Below are 6,000 nucleotides of genomic sequence, written 5' to 3' on the forward strand. Positions count from 1 at the left end.
ACAAATCCAATCGAAAACTAAGAGAATCTGTAACGGTACACGTGGGGCACAGCGGGTGTGAAAAGCGTTTCAAATGGCGGTGTTTGTTTCTTTCTTTGACACACTGGCCATTAGCAGGGGATGTTTAGTCCTTCAGGTCCATGTGTTTACCTCTCCACATTCTTTGTTCCATAAATAATTTAATATTTCATAAAAGCGTACATCACATAACCTCATCTTGGATGGTCAGCAAGCCTTTCAAACGTGTGCAGAGCTCCCATTCTTGCACGTCACGTCCACACGGCCTCCGTGACAAGTCATATAAGCCTTTGGATTCGTTCTTGCGTGAAGTGATTGAAATACTTCATTTTTATTTCCAAGTCGTAAAATCTAGGAGGCAATAAAGAAAATAAGAATCAAAAATTGCTTTTATACTCTTTTTCTAAATATTGTAATTATATTGTTGGCAGCATAAGACATTTTAAAAGGCTCTCTTTATGCCGTGTGTTCTCTTTTTCTTTACGTTAAATGTCCCATTTCTACTCACTGCGTTAAACGTGTGCTTCTCCTAGCCAGTAGGTGGCAGTGTTTGGTCATCGTCACATACATAACAGGTTCACAGCGAGGAAGCGACCGTTCAGTAAAGATGTCTACGCTTGATGAGACTCTGCTGACAGAAGACTCGGATATTCCTGGCTTTAAGGTTTCACTTCCATTAACCAAATGTGCTGAAGGGACTGCGGGTGTTACATTCAGCTTTGTCTTGTCTGCTGCTATTTGCAATTTCCTGCCATAAATGTGCCATCATCTGTTCATCTGTGTGGTCTCAGAAAGGGGAATCATTGTGGAGTCTGTTATCGCCTCACTTCTGCCATTTTTGGATAAGCACTGGTGCATTTGCATCACCACGTAGTCAGGAGAACCCCACTGAACGAGGGGGCGCGTCTCTGTGTCTGACATCATTTGTGCCACGTGGGCCTTGGCACCAGCATGGAGCCGTTAAGCATGAACCAGGCTTTAGTCCCTATGTACACAAATTAATGTGAAACCTCTACTTTCGTTTTAAAAGCTGGCATCGCCATATCATTTTCTAAACGTTTGCCATCCACTCTGAATGTGTAAATCTTTCTTATTAGGCATACGCAGCTCATCAGACAAGACCACTGATTAGTTACGGAGCAAACCTGAAGTCAAAACAAAATGCCAAAAGGAGCCGAAAAAATCCAACTGTGTGGACAGGACAACTGCTTTAAAGGTTACAAACAACATAAGGCTGTGGAGAAGACAGAGAAGGACTACGTTAGGCAATGCCATAGTGGTCTGTGTCTGCTCACACCAGCACTTTCAAAGTCCACATGGAAATAAAAATGCTAATAAAGTCTCCCTCAATTACTTTGACGTCTCCATTTCTGTCACTCATGGAAAGTTTGTGTGCCCAGAAGCGTGACAAGGAGGATACCACAGAAGAGCCGATTGTTTCATTTGGTAGCCCAAAGTGACGGAGGTGACAGAGACGACTGATACACCAGTAGGTGGGGTAAAGTAATTAATAACGGAGGAAGGACCTCAGTCATTTTTGTCCCATCGAAATCACTCGCTTCAGTAAATTTTTACAGACTGCACATTCGATAAAAAACAGCCCAGTTAAACAAGTCACGTGAGTCAAACATATCAGCAAAATTCCATCATTTTCTGTGAAATTATATTTCCCCTGGGATTTTAAAGGTTTTTGTGGATGAAACGGAGGCAGTCAAAGATCTTTTCCACATTAGGACCCTTTAAACCAATTCATACCGCACTGGAGGACGCTTCATAGCACTGCTACAACTGGAGGGACTACATTTCCCAGCTGCCCCGAGGATATTGCCCTGATTGGACGACTGCATGCGGGTGCAGGGGTGGCAAACCAGCAATAAGGGGTGGTCTGTGTTTCTGTTTGCCCGTTTGTCCCGTCTAACTTAAACCCCTGTGGAATATCATTGACACCCTGGATTGTCAAGCGTAACGATGTATGGACCGTGTCGTGCCTGCCTGTCGTGTAAATAGTGGTGGGTTAGTCGTCGCTCGTCTTTGGATTCCTCAGGACTATCGGTAGGACTGTTTATTACGTTACTTACTGAAAGCTGACCCCGGGGTTGTCATCTTTCACTCCACACCAGTTCTTCTGTTACTGCTGATTCGTGGACATTGCTGTGGGTGATTTGCGCTAAGTGTTTATTGTTGTGTGTCGTATTTCATTCACTTATTTGATTTAGTGGATTCATGTCTCTGCCCGTGAGTGAGTGAGTGAGTGAGTGCGGGTCGGGCGAAAGATGGGTGCGTTTTGGGAATCCCCACCAAAAAAATAAATAAATGAATCACCGTCCCATCGATGGTGTGAATCTGAGTGGCCCCGGACCACTACAGGCTTGATATGAGGAGGACCAGCAGTGACGTCTTTACAACACGTGGGGCTGTCTTGAGGTGACGACTCTGCATAACTGTGACAGGTGTGACTCTCTCTGCCATTTTTCCAGACATATCCCATACAACCCCATAACAAAAATCACCAACATTGTGTGGTCACAGTGGCTTTACAGACAGGCGTCCAGAGAGCTTCTCCCGTCCCAATGGGGCTTGTAAGGTATGAGACGTCTCGGGTGCCCAAATTGTGCGGGTCAGTGTGTTTGCTCGGATTTCGAATAATTGATTTTTATACGTCTTGTTTTATTGAATATTCGCTCATTTTTGTCAAATGTTTTCTGTGTTTTGAATGCTTCATCAAACAGGTCCACTTTAAATATCTCCTTTAAATATTACTAATGACAATCAAGCAAATATTTGGTCTTACCTGGACTTTCTAAAGGGAGTGGGGGTCAAAAAGAGAGAGAAAGAAAGAAATCATTAAATATATAAAATTACTGCATTGCATTTATTCATAAAAATATTTTAAACCAACATCAGTCCCCAATGTAGCTTTGTCCCCCCCCCATACTCTGCCATTCCCCCTTCGGACCCTTTAACCCTCACTTTTTTTTTCCCTGTGGAACTTAAAGACAATGAGTTACAGCAAAGTAAACTCCAAGGATCCACTGGCACTCAACATCAGCACTGCATTGGTGTCAGCAGTGGGATGAGAGAAACACCTTAGCAAAGCACCAAGTGCCTTGAAGAAGCTCAACACTCAGGGCTCTTCTAAGAAGTTGCTGGTGATTCTCTACGCTAAGATCCAGGACCTGGTGTAGCATTTGCAGCATCAGTAAAGGAAGGACCACCACTTCTCCAACTGCCAAGTTCTGTTAGAATAAGTGGAGTCATGGTCTCATGGAGCTGGGACAAGTGTGGCACATTGAGTTGCCAATAACCCCAGGGGAGTCATTTTGAAGACTGGTTAAACTGCACAGGAGACAACAAGGCTGATCATAGAGGAATTACAGAGCAGCCATAGTGGCAGAGCCTCAAAGTTGAGATCCAGACCTTCAACATCAGTTGCAAAATCAATTTATTGAAGGTCTGGTCAGGTTGGGGAGCAGATACTGGTACAGCAAGTTGCCACACCCACCACATGATCCTGGTTGGCAACCCTCCATGCACTCACACACACACACACGGTCCAGTCCCCTCTCCAGAAATGATCATCTATGTGCCACAGCCAGTTGTTACATGGGCATCCCCTTGGCCTGGTCCAGCCACTCAGGTCCTCAACAATGAGCTGGATCACCCTCGGGTAATCACACCACATGGCCATAGTGCCATCATTCAAGACTCCATGAGCAACACAAAGTCAAACCAGCGGGACCCAAGGATTCTCCAGAGGACTCCAGGACTCTAAAGCCTTGGGCCTTCATCCTTTTGCAGATTCAGGAGCACCGCACATCCCTTCCAGTGACCTCATGACCCCCCATGCTCTCCCCATAGGAAGAGTCACCAGGGACATGAAAGTCACTGCCGTGGTAAGTAAACCTCTCAATGATGAGGTCGACACTCTCTCCACAGACAGACACACCGCTGATGGCCGTGCCCAAGAGGTCATTAAGGAAAGGTGGCCAACTGAACCATCTGTAGCTCCACAAAAGGAGGTTCACCTGCTTACGTATGGTGGGGAGATCATCACACAGAAGTGCAGCATCTCATGACAGTGAAGCACTTGACAGCCTTACTGTGCCATCTGACAATGAAGTGCTCAGGACCCCTGCTGATGTGCCCTCATAACCAGATACGTGACTGAAGTGGAAACAAAGACCACCTTGACGTTGCGAAGCGTTTATGAGCCATTACAAAGATTACAAAGTGCTCTGTGGGGTTATCATGAATTAGAGTCCTAAACATTGAAACAATAGGTAGAGACCTCCAAAAAAAACACCAGAAAAGCAGGTGCCCAGGCCAGAAGAGGCTCCCTCAGTTCAGGTTACTCCCAACAACAGCTGTGCCAGGGGGCTGTGCGATCGTGCTCAAAAGTGCCATGAACCTGGGAACGAGTCACCAACAGGATGAGCTGGCATTCTATCACACAAATGAGGAGCTTCAGTGCCAGCTGCAGGGGTGCCTGTAAAATTGGCAAGCCTGCCAAAGTCACAAATAAATTCCAACAGCGAGCCATCTTCCAAAACATAGCAAGCCAACAGAAAGAACCATGAAAGGGGCAAGAATGGGCACAGGCGAGTGGCACTACTGCGTTTCATTACTGTCACTGTTCAAAGAAGACATACCAGTAAAGTAAGTAATTGTACTGAGGACACCTGACAAGAAAGCTGAACTTGGACACAACCCTGGACTGGGAGCCAACTTCATGTTCCCAGTGCTGTGACTGACACTTTTAAAATAAACGTCAACTACCTGAGTTGTCAGAATGAAAGTGCCGCTATCAGTGAATTAAGAAAACATCAACAGCCATTAATGGAAAGCTTGGCACTTACCTCATTTTCAATGCAAGAAATAACCCAAAGAGGCCGATACTTAGGAAGGCGATGGTTCCCATGAGTGCGTAAAGAATCGTTTTGGGTTGATGCCCTGAAATCGAAGGAAAATGTCAATGAAATTCAGGAGAACTGTTGCTAGAAGTTGTAACAAAGGCGCTATATTGGCGCCGACCCAGCACAGACTGACACGGAGGCACGTATAAAATAAACACAAGACTTTTATTTTTCTTCACCTCTAGGGCACATCTTCCCCGTGAACCCCACAGGCAATACACAGTCCCACAATAAGCACAAGTAAACCAAAACACGCCCGTCTGGCACCACCATTCCTCCCTTGGAGCTTCGTCCTCTCCTGCCGACTCTGGCCAATGAGTGGTGGTGGCTGGCACCTTTTATAGCCCACCCAGAATTGTTCCAGGTGCCAGGGTGGGGCTGAAGATTTGTCCAGCCGGGCTGTGGAATCCAAGCAGCACCCCCTAGTGGCCACCCCAGCTCCCAACCAGGCTGTGGAGGATCTCCATCTCCCATGGAGCCCTGCGAGGGAGGTTTGGGAATCACTGTCGGCCAGGGAGGCTGCCACCAAGTGTCCCGGGGGAGGTATTGAGCTGCCTGTGGTTGCTTCCACGGAACATATGCAGCAGAGGCGTCCCGGCCGGACATGGGACCCGGCCGCCCATCACAAAGTTTACAACTTAATTTTTGTGTGTGTGGAAAGAGTCATTGGAAAAGGTTACAAGAAGAGCATAAAAATAAAAACGAGGGCCGGAGTCCGTGTCTGTCTTATCGCCCAATTATTGTTTTCTGTGACTTGTACTTTATATTGTAGAGGCCAAATTTTAAAGCGAGCGATATACGAGTGTTAGGAGCTCCTGCCACAACGAAGCACAAAAATGGGTGCAGGTATCAAAAGACCACAAGCCAGACGCGTCCTTCATCAAAGTGTGGCCTAGCACAGAGTTCAACAGGCAGCCTTCGGAATTCACAGGCCTCGTTCCAGGAGTTTTGAAAGGAAATGAAGAAAAGAGAAAAGGAAAAGTATAAACTAGCCGAGGTTCACTACTGGGAGATCGAAAATCTAGAAATCAAAATCGAGTCGTTGGTGTAGCAAGAGAGTTGAAAACCA

The sequence above is a fragment of the Erpetoichthys calabaricus genome, chromosome 17 (assembly GCF_900747795.2).
Source record: "Erpetoichthys calabaricus chromosome 17, fErpCal1.3, whole genome shotgun sequence".
Taxonomy (NCBI): Eukaryota; Metazoa; Chordata; class Cladistia; order Polypteriformes; family Polypteridae; genus Erpetoichthys; species Erpetoichthys calabaricus.